The sequence below is a fragment of the Nicotiana tomentosiformis genome, chromosome 4 (genome assembly GCF_000390325.3).
Source record: "Nicotiana tomentosiformis chromosome 4, ASM39032v3, whole genome shotgun sequence".
NCBI classification, from domain to species: Eukaryota; Viridiplantae; Streptophyta; class Magnoliopsida; order Solanales; family Solanaceae; genus Nicotiana; species Nicotiana tomentosiformis.
In genome coordinates this window covers 71,879,395-71,893,771 of record NC_090815.1, presented here as the reverse complement: position 1 = coordinate 71,893,771, position 14,377 = coordinate 71,879,395, and the positions used below count along the sequence as shown (strand labels likewise).

Below are 14,377 nucleotides of genomic sequence, written 5' to 3'. Positions count from 1 at the left end.
GACTTACCTCAAGTTTTTTCCTCTGAAATCTCACTCAAAAATCGCCTCAACCCGTGTTGGAAATGTCCAAAATGACAAAAATGTCGGAACACTTCTGCTTTGTAATCTGTCAAAAGGTTACGCACCTGCGGACACTTAACCGCATATGCGGTTCCGTTTTTGCGGAGAATCCACCTCATTTGTGATTTTTTCTAAGGTTGGCCTCCCTTCGCTTCTGCAGTCGTCTTCCCGCTTCTGCGAGGAGCAAGCCGCTTCTGCGGCCTCTGCGCTTCTGCGGTCGTACAGTTGCAGATGCAACTCTGCTTCTGCGGACCATCTGCTCGCTTCTGCGACCTCTGCCTCAACCCACGCCTGGTCGCTTCTGTGATGGAATGCTCGCACCTGCGAGCCAATTTCTGAAGGTGCAATTGCATCATTAGGCAACAACAAATTTCAATTGTTCTAAGTCCAAATTTGATCCGTTAACCATCTGAAACTCACCCGAAGCCCCCGAGAACTCAAACAAATATACCAATAAGTCCCAAAACATCATACGAACTTATTCGAAGCCTCAAATCATATCAAACAATGCTAAAAACACGAATCATTTCCCAATTCAAGCTTAATAAAACTAAGAAATTCCAACTTCTATATTCGATGCCGAAACTTATCAAATCAAGTCCGATCGAACTCAAATTGTGCACACAAGTCATAAATGAAATAATGGACCTATGAAAATTTTCAGAACTGAATTTTGACCCTGATATCAAAAAGTCAACTCCCCGGTCAAACTTTCAAACTTAAACTTCCTTCCAAATAATTTTTCGGACACGCTCCTAAGTCCAAAATCACCATACGGAGCTATTGGAATCATCAAATTTCTAGGGTTGTTTACACATAAGTTAATATCCAGTCAAGTATTTTCACTTAAGCTTTAAACTTTGGAACTAAGTTCTCCAATTCATTCCAAAACCTCACCGGACCCGAACCAATTACCTCGGCAAATCACATAACAACTGTAAAATATGAATTGAGCAATAAATGGGAGAACGGGGCTATAATATTCAAAATGACTGGCCGGGTCATTACATTCTCCCCCTTCTTAAACAAACGTTTGTCCTCGAACGGGTTTAGAATCATACCTGGAGCCTTAAATAGGTTTGCTCCGCATTTCCCGCTCAGTCTCCCAAGTAGCTTCTCCGACTGGCTGGCTTCTCCACTACACTTTCATTGAAGTTATGTTCTTTAATCTCAACTTTCGAACCTGCCGGTCCAAAATGGCCACCGGCTCTACATCATAAGTCAAATTACCATCTAACTGCACTGTACTGAAATCCAAAACATGAGACTTTGATGTTCGTACTTCACCTATTGACAATTTAAACACTGAGCTACATACCCAACTATATCTTTCTTCATTTTTCTCCACCAATAGTGTTGCCTCAAATCGTGGTACATCTAAGTGGCACCCGGATGAATGGAATACCGCGAACTATGGGCTTCTTCAAGAATCAATTCATGCAGCCCATCTATATTTGGCACACAAATCCGACCTTGCTTCCTCAACATCCCATCATCTCCAATAGTAACATCTTTGGCATCACCGTGCTGAAGTGTGTCCTTCAGGACAAGCAAATGGGGATCATCATACTGACGCTCTCTAATACGGTCATAGAAGGAAGACCGAGAAACCACACAAGCTAGAACCCTACTGGGCTCCGAAATATCTAATCTCACGAACTGGTTGGCCAAGGCCTGAACATCAACTGCAAGAGGCCTCTCACCAACAGGAATGAATGCAAGGCTTCCCATACTCACCGCCTTTCTACTAAAGGCATCGGCCACCATATTGGCCTTTTCGGGATGATACAGAATATTAATATCATAATCCTTTAGCAGCTCCAACCATCTCCGCTGCCACAAAGTTAGATCCTTCTGTTTGAATAAGTGTTGAAGGCTCCGATGATCTTTAAATACCTCACAAGACACACCATAGAGATAGTGCCTCCAAATTTTCAATTCATAAACAATGGCTGCTAATTCTAAATCATGAACATGGTAGTTCTTTTCATGTGACTTCAACTGGCGCGAAGCATAAGCAATCACTCTACCATCCTGCATTAAGACACACCCAATACCCATCCAAGAAGCATCATAATGTATAAGAGCTTGAAGCTGAAGGCAAAACTAGAACTGGAGTTGTGGTCAAGGCAATCTTGAGCTTCTGAAAGCTCTCTTCACACTCATCCGACCACCTGAATTGAGCACCTTTCTGGGTCAATTTAGTCAGGCGCCACAATAGATGAGAAGCCTTCTACAAAGCGCCGATAATAACCAGCCAAGCCTAGAAAACTCCGAATCTCAGTAGCTGAAGATGGCTTGGACCAACTCTGAACTGCCTTTATCTTCTTCGGATCCACCTTAATTCCTTCAATGGACACTATGTGTCCCAAGAATGCCATCGAACTAAGCCAAAACTCACACTTGGAGAACTTGGCATAAAGTCTCTCCTCCCTCAGCCTCTGTAATACAATACTCAAAAGGTGTGCATGTTTCTCCTGGCTACGCGAGTACACCAGAATATCATGAATAAATACTATGACAAAAAAATGAAGATACGGCTGGAATACACTATTCATCAAGTGCATAAACGCTGCTGGGCGTTGGTCATCCTAAATGACATCACGAGAAATTCATAGTGACCATAACAGGTCCGGAATGTCGTCTTTAAAATATTCGAATCCCGAATTTTCAACTGGTGATACCCAAATCTCAAATCAATTTTGGAGAACACCTTCTCTCCCTGAAGCTGGTCAAATAAATCATCAATACGAGGCAAAGGATACTTGTTCTTGATTGTAACTTTGTTCAACTGGCTGTAGTCGATGCACATCCGCATAGTACACTTTCTTTTTTACAAATAGAACCGGTGCACCCCAAGGCGACACACTAGGCCTAGTAACCCCCTTATCAAGATGTTCCTGAAGTTGCTCTTTCAATTCTTTCAATTCAGCTGGTGCCATACGATACGGAGGAATAGAAATGGGCTAAGTGCCCGGCAACAAGTCAATACCAAAAACAATATCCCTGTCGGGTGGCATACCCCGCAGGTCTATAGGAAATACATTTGAAAAGTCTCGCACTACCGGTACAGAATCAATAGTAGGAGTGTTTGTATCAACATCTCTCACAAAGGCCAAATATGACAAACACCCCTTCCCAACCATCCCTTGAGCCTTTAAGTAAGAAATTATCATGCTGGGAACATAATCTAGAGAACCTCTCCACTCGACCCTTGGCAATCCTGGTATTGCCAACGTTACGGTTTTTGCATGACAGTCTTGAATAGCATGACATGGAGACAACTAATCCATACCCAAGATTACATCAAAATCAACCATAATAATTAATAAGAGATCAACTCTAGTCTCCAGTCTACCCAATAGTTACCACACACGATCGATACACACGGTCCACAATAATAGTATCGCCCACCGGCGTAGATACATGAACATGTAAAACTAAGGACTCACGGGGCATATCCAGATAACGTACAAAATATGATGAAGCATACGAATATGTGGAGCCAGGGTCAAATAATATAGAAGCTTCCCTGTGGCACACTGAGACCATACTTGTGATCACTATATCTGAAGCAACGACATCTGGCCTAGAAGAAATAGCATAGAATCAGGCCTGACCGCCACCTGATCGGCCTCCCCCTCTTGAGCGACCTCTAACTGTCTGTGCCCCACCCCGTGCTGGCTGGGCGGGTGGTAAAATAAGTGGTGCGGAAGTCGCAGCCTGACTCCTCTGCTGAACTGGACCTCCCGATAGGCGGGGACAATTTCTTTTTATGTGGCCCAAATCTCCACACTCACAAGAACCCTCTCTGAAAATGTCGGCAAGTACTGAGGTGGATCCCGAGGACCAAAATAACTACCAGAAGCACCTGGTACAGATGAACCTTGAACTGATGGTGCACGAGATGAACTCTGAGCTGGAAGTGCACTAAAAGAAGACTGACTCGGCCGGGCACCGTATGAATGGCTAGCTGATGTGCCACGATGAGCTGGACGAGCCATCTGAGCGGGCCTATAAGGTCAACCCCTGCTATGATAGGACTGTCCCCCAGAAGGAACACCACTAGAATTACCCGGACCACGAGACCTCTTGGCCTCCCTCTCCTCATGCTCCTGAGTACGGACCATCTCTAACCGTCGAGCACTGTCAACCACCCCATCGAATTTAGCACCTGCTACATTCCCTAGAGTCATAACAAAACAGAACTGATAGTTGAGGCCATTAATAAACCTCATGATCTTCTCCCTCTTAGTGGGGACCAACCAAACTACATGACGAGCCAATTTTGAAAACTGCATCTCATACTGAGTCACGTACAAGTCCTCCTAACGTAAATACTCGAACTGCCTACGCAGTTCCTCTCTGCGAGTCTGTGGCACAAACTTCTCCAGAAATAATACGGAGAACTCATGCTATGATAGTGGTGCTGCACCAACTGCTCTGCTCCTCTCATAAGTCTCCCACCATCTGAAGGCTGCCACGGTCAGCTGAAAAGTAGCAAATGAGGCCCCACTGGTCTACAGAATACCCGTTGTATGAAGCATCCACTGGCATTTGTCCAAGAAATCCTAAGCATCATCTGACTCAGTTCCACTGAAAGTTGGAGGATGAAGTGTCCTAAACCTCTCTAATCTCTTCTGCTCCTTGTCATTCATAATATGACCCACTGGCCTGAGCAGCTGCAACCGGCTGGACTGGTAGTGCCCCCGGTATCTGAAGTCCCTACACTACTTGCTCTGGAGTATGGGCAATAGGGGTATAAGTACCTCCCTTGGCCTGAGAAGTGGCTGGTGCGGCCTGAGCCGAAACCACCTGAGCAAGGCCAGTGCAAATAGACAATATTTGTGCTACAGCCTCCTGAAGGCCTAGAATCACAATAGGCACAGCTGGTGCCTAAGCCTGCCCCGCCGGCTCAACTATATCTAGAATCTGCTCTTGAGCTGGAGCAACTGGTAGTTCTACCAGTTCTACTAGAGTAACTGGCTGGTCTCGATAGTACGTGTCCTCACTATCTGTGAGAGAATAGAATAACAGAAATTTATTTTCCGGAATCAACAATCTCGCACGGCAGAATACAAGAAAGTGAAATTTTCCTAAGGGTTTGGCAGCCTCTCGAAGAAAAGTACCGACATCTCCGTATCGATCCGCAAGACTTTACTAAACTTGCTCATGACTCGTGAGACCTATGTAACCTAGGCTCTGAAACCAACTTCTACATTCGATGCCGAAACCTATCAAATCAAGTCTGATTGACCTCAAATTTTTCACACAAGTCATAAATGAGATAACGCACCTATGAAAATTTTTAGAACTGGATTTCGACCCCAATATCAAAGAGTCAACTCCCCGGTCAAACTTCCAGACTTAAACTTTCTATTTCGCCATTTCAAACCTAATTTAATTACGGGCTTCCAAATAATTTTTCGGACACGCTCCTAAGTCCAAAATCATCATACAGAGCTATTGAAATCATCAAAACTCTATTCCGGGGTCGTTTATACATAAGTCAATATCCGGTCAACTATTTTCACCTAAGCTTTAAACTTTGGAACTAAATGTTCCAATTCATTCCAAAACCTCACCGGACCCGAACCAATTACCCCGGTAAATCATATAACAACTGTAAAATACGAATTGAACAGTAAATGGGGAAACGGGGATGTAATATTCAAAACGACCGGCCGGGTCATTACATGTATATATATAAATCACGAGATGAAAAACGAAGATGAGTAAAAAAGGTTTGGCAGAGCTACACAAATAAAAGAGAGCATACTTTGAGAAGGAAAATTAGTTTCCTTGTACTGTTACGTTAAAGCTGAAATTTTGATAAAATTCAGCCCGGTATTTTTTATTCAATTTGTTCGCGATTTTCATTTATCAAAGAGTTGATAGCAAAGATTGGTCGCGGTGTGGATACACATAGAGCCTTCGCACTATCGAAAAATTTTGAAACGAGACTCTTCACCAGGTACGTTTTAGATCCGATCTTTGACATGCAAAATCAATTTTAAACATGAAAAGATCTATATAGGATTATTATTATCTTCCGCTGCGTGTTATGAACACCTTCCTCAATCCTATGTACACATGTACCGAGAATAGGCAAAAAGCTTGTGGATCTAACCATCGTCTAAGCAATGTAATCGTCATCTAAATAAAAGAAGAAAGAGAATAACAGAAGCCATATAGTTTTGAACCGTGCGTCACTGCTGGCCCTTGGAATTTCTCGGCTATCAAAATATTAAGGCATCCATATAAGAGGCAATCACTAATGTTCCAGATTATTCTACATCATGAGAAAGGTGCTTGGAGAAATATTAGTGGTTGTATGACGAAGGCATGGAAATTTGGATTAGATGTGTAAACTTGGGAAGGGAATCATAATACTAATTTTTCTCGTATGTGGAGAACTAGATTGTGCTAAAATCAGAAGCTACTCAACCTCAATTCTTGAATCAGCAAGTCAATTTTACAGTCTTTGACGTAGAGGACCCCGAGTTACTCAAGATGACTCCTGACTGAATCATGTTATATCCATAATGTAGTGTGATATCTGGGGAACAGACCATTCCATGCACATGAGAAGTTGCAAGCTCTTGATATTATGAACATTTGTAAACTAACTGATGAAAAATTTCACCAACAAAAGAAAAAGGTGCCTAACTGAGAGAGAAGCAATCTTCCCTGACCAAGATCAAGAGAACACATGGCAAAATGCGTAAATATATATAACTACGTAGCCGTACTTGTCTAAAGTTTTCTCAGTTTGCCACCTCCATACAAGAGGGACAGGTTTGTGAAGCCATACGTTACCCAGAAAATAAAAAGACGCACAGGATCGATGTCAAGAGACCTGTTCAGGTCAAACTACAATATACTACACTAAAATGGCTGATCCAAGAAAGATTCTAAACCTGTCTTTTGGGCAAATATGAGTAAAGGATATGAGAAATTGGATATGACTCAGCAAGCTTGTTGCTAGATGTGTAGACAACATTACACTGTTTATCATCTGTTATTGTTTCTCATTACAATTCACCACTGCTCCTATAAACTGTTAACATCAGTTGAGGTTTACTCGGCAGCCTCAGGAATAACAAGGGCAATTCTACGAGTAAAAAGTTTAAATTTCTGAAGTTTACAAGGGTAAGTGTTTCTCCTGAACTTCATAAAAGATATGAGCACATATTGGAGACTAGTATAACTGCATAGCTTCCTTAATTTTCCATATCACAGGGAAATGCCAAGTAGATCAAGATTAATTATGTACTAGACATTTTCCTTTGATCAGTTGTAGTACACAGAAGCAAGCAAGACATAGTTTTTCCTAGTAGCTAGTGTAAATTCAGAACTGTTCAACTCTCACAGTAAGGACTTTTCTTTTTAGTAAGGTAGACTTATTCCGAGACAGATAAAAGGAAAGGTGGAACACCTGGGAAAGTCGGAACATATTACTTTCACACTGACCTTCTCAACCCAAGGAAAAGGCCATTTGCAACATTCTCGGGTTCCTTGTGTACAAACTCTTGGTTATTACCTGAATGCGTTAGAATTATCCAAATATTGGGTTATTAATTATCTGCAAATCCTACTTTGTAACCAGAAAAACTCATTGAAGTTTTTCTTTTTGCATTTGTTTTTTAATTCTCTTCCAGAAGTATTAAGTTGGAGCATTTTAATACTCCCAATTAAAACTGCTTTTTAATTATGTTAATCTACATTCTCTTAGTTTGAAGCTCAGTTGTCTCTCACTTTCCGGGTTTATATGTGAGCATCTGAATTATCATTGTTCAGAGGTTATACTCACATATTAGGGGAGATTGGCACATTCATTGTCCATGCCTCACATAGAATCCATTAACCAGCATGTTACTGGAAGGATTCGAACTTCAATTCGGGGAAGGGAATGACTAAACTCAAATCACTCAACAATTACTACGCCTACTCAGTCCCAAACAAAGTTGGGGTCGGCAAATGACTTCAAAATCTAACTGATTATCAATGACTTAATTTGCAACTTTTACTAACTAAAGGAAGAATAACGTACGGAGACTTGATGAAGAAAAACTATGCCCGACAGAATAATTAACAAAGTATTCAAACCCTACACTTCATTGATATGCAAGAAATCAGCCATATATATATTATATATACAAACGCACACACACATTCAACACGTCTCAACTATTTTAAAACTATGTAATGTAGCATAATTTAAGTCTGATGAGATCGCAAATTCTAAAATAAATTAAAGTTTCAAGAATATTTCAGATACACTACCACAATGGCATAAGAAAGAATTAAAGAAACAAACAACAGACCTGAAGGATCCATTTGTTCATGATATATAATAACAGCTACATTATATTAAAGCCCCACCGTTGAACAATAGCAAAAATGGATCGAATCACAGTCCACTGGCACAACACACTTTCCTCCATTTCTTCTAGCCCCCTATCTTAAAAATGAGCTAAATTGGAAACGGGTCAGAAGCCAATGAGTCATCTAATAGAGAAATATAGAGACGCCGACGAGAAAAAATGAGAAGACAAAAGGAGGATTAATGCAACAGTAAAGAGTATAATTAATACAGAAGGAGAAAGAAGAATGTCTTGTCTTTTGCTTTTTAAGGAAATGGAACATCTCTCCAATGGTATTTATTTTAGTACGCTTGACACGTTTCCTAGGTTTCGTAAGCGTAGAATATTCATGGGACAATTGCACTTGAGACCATTAGGGTGGTTTGGCTGGCAAGCTATCAAGTAAGTTATGCTCACATTATAATATGTAATGTAATTATAATAGAAGAATTTAATAACAATAAGATTATTTAATTAATATATTGAGGTATACAAAATCTAATGTAAAAAATATATATTTAATTTAATATTGGATAAACTTGAATAAATATTATTTTTAATTTTAATCTTAACTTTCTTAACATAATTCAGAGGAAGAGTTTTAGAGAAGGATAAACATGTCATTTTATTATTTTTATTTCGGGATTACTAACTCCCGGGATAGTTATCCTCCATTAAATGTAGTTTAAAAATAATATCACAAATCTCAAAAATTACTTATATCAGAATTTAAAGTTCACCAAACGCAGGATAAATAATTTCATATTCTGTTGAAAATTGTTATGCTTATCTTTGTAACTAAAACACTGCTTAAGATATCACAGTGATTTTGTTGCACAATAAGTTTAGGAGACGAATATTTTACATCTTATGTTTTTGTTTTTGTGTGGATATTTATAGAGATTTATTATGAAATAAAATTAATATTTACAATAAACTAACAATACTGTTCAATATCAAAACATAACAAAAAATGAGAACTAATTTAATCTGAATCTGGCTATTACTTGTGGAGTCCGGAACCCAAGTAACAATTATTTGGACTCAAGGGACCACTACTAGAAATTCGGCAAAAACCGACCAACTTTGGTCGGTCAAAAAACTGACCAAAAAACAGACCAAAGTTGGTCGATTTTTCAAAAAAAAAAAAATTTAATTTTTTTTTTTTACGAAACCAACCAACTTTGGTCGGTTTTCTTTGGCGCAAAAATGCGGGAAACTATTTTTGAGTCCCGCGAAATTTATGTTTCAAGAAACCGACCAACTTTGGTCGGTTTTTCAATTAAAATAAATAAAAATTAATATTAAAAAAACCGACCAACTTTGGTCAGTAATTTTACTTTTTAATAAAACTGACCAACTTTGGTCGCTTATTTTCGTGCGAAAATACAATTAAAGAGTATAAATCAAATAAAAGACAGTCTTAAAATAAAATGTACCAATGGTCTAGTGGTAGAATAGTATCCTGCCACAGTACAGACCCCGATTCGATTCCCAGATGGTGAATCTTTTTATTACATAATTAAAATACCGACCAACTTTGGTCATTTTTTTTCAATATTTATTTTTGAATTTAATTGACCGACCAAAATTGGTCGGTATGCTTTTTCGACCACAAAAATACCGTCCACACGTAAATGGTTGCGTTTTGGTTATTTTTTGGCCATTACCGACCAACATTGGTCGGTTTTTTTGGTCAGTTTTAACCGGATTTCTAGTAGTGGACCAAAATAGGCGTATAAAAAAATTGGGCACCATTTTATATATAGCGCATATTTTACATGTGCTATACTTTAACGACTAGGTACTCCGTTAACGTATAGCGCATGTAATATATGCGCTATACCTTAATTCAAAATAGGTGATGTATAGTGCATGTAATTCGTACGCTATACCTTAATAAAATAAACCATCCCCTTCTTCCCCAGGCAGACGATCGGCCCCCCTCCTCTATTTAATTTTTCTTCCTCCATTTGTCACGACCCAAAATCCTAATCAGTCGGGGTCGTGATGGCATCTAACACCGCTTGCTGGGCAAGCCAACACACAATAGATAACACGAAAGAATAGCAATTCACGACTAACAACAAGATAAAAATATAAAGTAAAAATAACTCAATATGGGTACATAATAAGTCTAGTACCAACATCTAACGCAAACCATCCCAAGATGTGTACATGAGCTTCTAGAGTTTATTACATACACTATTTTGAAAAAAATACAACACAGTCCAAAAAATAAAAACAGTACAATAGAAATAAGAATATGACTCAAGATCTGCGAACAGAATGCATCACTACCTTGAATCACATGTCCGGTATCTGCTAAGCACCTCTCGGACTTTGCTGGTACCGATACCTAAATATGCACAAAAAGTGCAGAACTATAGTATGAGCATAACCAACCCATTGTACTCAGTAAGTGTCGAGTTTAACCCCGACAAAGTAGTGACGAGACTAAAATAACACACCTACAATAAACCCGTGCAATTATATATCAAGAAGTAACAAAATAACAGATATGGTATCAAATATAACAACAAAATAATGACAAGTGAAAGGGATAACAAGTACACAAGTAAAGGAGTATAAAATGAAAACATAGAGTTAAGTGTCAATAAGTAAGCCTCTTTCAAAAGTAATAACGAAACCACAAAGCTAAGTCCACATTTCAAATATCAAAGTAAAGAGCAATAAAATCAATAAAATTGCATGGCATCACCCTTCGTACTTTTACTCTCATCCTCATGTTATAATGTAAACACAAGCACAGAAACACCCTTCGTGCATATCCTTACGATCACTCAAGCAATAATATAAATAAGACATGGAAATACCCTTTGTGCACAATCACTCTTCCTCACAAGAAGAACAACACCATTCGTGCATTTCACTCTTCCTCACCAAGCAATCACATACAATACATTACCAAGCAAGGTGGGAAGCAAATTCAATATCAACAATAGTATCTGAACACCACTCGTCATATAAGAATCTTTCAACAATTAGTACCAACAACCAGTCAATTGATTCAACGATCTCAACACCCAACATCTCAATAATCTCAACATAGGAAATATCATGAATACGAGAAATCAAAGAATTATACAATCTATCTAATCATAGAAGACATAATACACAAATAATATGGCACAAATAAGGCTAATTCTACCAGCATGTTATTATCACGACCCAAAATTCGACCAGTCATGATGGCACCTAACCCAACCCGTTAGGTAAGCCAATTAACTACAATCCAATTTAATTAGGTTTATCGAGGAAAATAAATGATAAAATAACTAAACCTTTCTACTTTTTTCAAGGATTGATAGTATAAATCATGAGATTCTAAGATTTAGAATTTGCAAAGCTAATATGAAATAAAATACATCATCTGTCTAAAATATACATGAACAGATTAATGATTCTAAACCTACTAAGAACAAGAGGCAGCTATGACCGGATTACAAAAACGTTTTCAATGCCAGCTCCCGCCATACACCGCAACATCAGCATCCAAAATCTGCATACAAGGTGCAGAAGTATAGCATGAATACAACCGACCCCATGTGCTCAGTAAGTATTTTGTCTAACCTCGTCAAAATAGTGACGAGGATTTTTAGTAAAATGATACTCACCGTTATAACATATGAAATATACTAACAATAGAAACAATTATAAAACATAACACTTAAGGGAACAATAAAATAACTGTGCGAGGCAGTAAATGATAACTAGGAGAAATTGAAGTAGTAAATTCATAATTTTTCTGGTGTGAGAAATATATTTTAGATATCGAATCGAATGGCATGGTAACACTTTCGTGCATTTATCTCATTCTCACCCAATGTATGTTTATAAATCAAATCAATTGGCACGACAACACCCTTCGTGCACTTATCTCATACTATTTGCAAGTTAAACAGATAGAAGGCATGGGTAGCACAACAATAATTGGGGTAGAGGACACAGACAGAACGACTACAAATTACATAGAAAACATAGGTGCACAATAACAACTCAAGATAAAGGCATTAATGTATACACAACGAAAAGATATCATAATATAATATATGTATCTTATCCTCGCCGGCACGGAAACACCCTTCGTTCCATGACCATATATAATATAAAACATGATAATGTAACTGAAATGACACTGCATCACCCTTCGTGCTTTTACTCTTATCCTCACATGATAATGTGCATGATGGCATAATAATATAATTAAAATGACACGGGATCACCCTTCGTGCTTTACACTCTTCCTCACATAATAGTAAATATGAAATAACACGGCATCACCCTTCGTACTTTTACTCTCATCCTATATTATAATGTAAATGAAATGGTACGGTATTATCCTTCGTGCATAATAATATATATGAATGGCATGGCATCACCCTTCATGCTTTATACTTTTCCTCACATGATAATATATACGAAATGGCACGGCATCACCCTTCGTGCTTTACACTCTCCCTCACATGATAATGTATATGAAATGGAATGACATGACCCTTCATGCTTTATACTCTTTCTTACCAAGTACATGTATATCATTAACAAGAAAGGTAGGAAGCATAAATAACATCAAAGAGAGTGTTTAAACGAATGTTCCAAATTGAACATAAACGCGGCTTTCAAGCCAATAACAATTCCATAAACCTCAAGTACTTTATTATTCAAGTATTTCAACAAGTCTCAAAAATGATCTTCAACTCAAATATAGAATTCACAATCTCAATAATAACGGTCGTAGCGATGTATTCGTGATTAAGTATAATAACGACCGTATTTAGCACATCAATAATTTCATAAAAAGTCTGTAAATATTTTAATCAAATTATAATAATCCAAATCATGGTTTATAGCATTTAATTTTATATCCATAATGTCACACCTCCTTTTTCCCGGGGAATAGGAAAGAAAGGAGTTTTTCCAATTTAAGTGACATTAATCGAAATGAGATTATTTATTAGATTCAGAGTCGCCACTTGGGATAATTTCTGGTGTCCCAAGTCACCGGTTTATTTTAAATTCCAAATCGAGGAAATTTGACTCCGTTTTACGGTCCGCGAATATAGAAGATCGGGTAAGAAATTCTATTAACCCGAGAGAAGGTGTGAGGCACTCTCGGATTCCGTAGTTTTAGCACGGTCGCTTTAATCATACCTAGCTTAATTTAATTACTCATTTTAGAACCTATGTACATTTACCTTTTTACCGCTTTTAATTGCTTAATTATTCATAATTATGAAATTATCTTGAAACGAATCACGCGTACGTGTATTCGTTTTGTTTGGTGTTTCAAGAATCAGGTCACGCGTACGTATACACAATTAATAACACATTATTATTTAAGAAAGCTTGGCCAGAGTCGCGCGAACGCGTACCTTGATTTATTTTGAAAATCGTAATTATGTCACGCGAACGTGTACACAATCATGATGATAGATTAAGTCGCGCCTGAAGCATTTTCTATGAATATTCATTTTTTTTTTAAAAAAAAAAACAGAATAAGGCATCCAGCACATAACACCCAAACCATTTAAAGAAGATAAAAAGTAAAGTAAAATACTAGTAGAATAGGGAAATGTGAAAATTTAGAACAAACGCATCTTGACAAAGAACTCCTAAAGCCCGAATTTTCAAATTTTAAAAAATCAGAAAAATTCCATGATCCTATCTTCCTTTGAACAAAAGTATTTGTGTCTTAAGTCACTTTAACATGGATTTTTCCTCCTCTAAATTATCTTAGATCAACATCGAACAGTGAAAAATTCATGACTAAATTATTTATCGAACTAGCTTCTCTATAAAACTAAACCACCAAATTAATGAAGAAACTTACCAAAGTAGAAGCACTATTATTCCTTTGGGTAAAAATAAAAACATGTTCTTGCTTAAAAAAAACTTTTAACAAATAAAGGTGACAAACTTATTTATGC

The 14,377-nt window shown here is 37.9% G+C and overlaps 1 protein-coding gene and 1 pseudogene across 1 annotated transcript in view; both read right to left on the bottom strand.

Moving 5' to 3' along the window:
* The window catches only part of LOC104120800 (gamma-glutamylcyclotransferase 2-3), a 200,653-nt gene extending 194,869 nt beyond the window's left edge, over window positions 1-5,784 (bottom strand). The window contains exon 1 of the mRNA XM_070199850.1: window positions 5,776-5,784. The gene's annotated coding sequence lies outside the window, so the exon portion shown is untranslated. The remainder of the gene's footprint in view (window positions 1-5,775) is intronic.
* LOC104120805 (UDP-galactose transporter 1-like) overlaps window positions 1-8,585 on the bottom strand; it is a 51,144-nt pseudogene extending 42,559 nt beyond the window's left edge.
* Window positions 8,586-14,377: the final 5,792 nt, after the last annotated feature.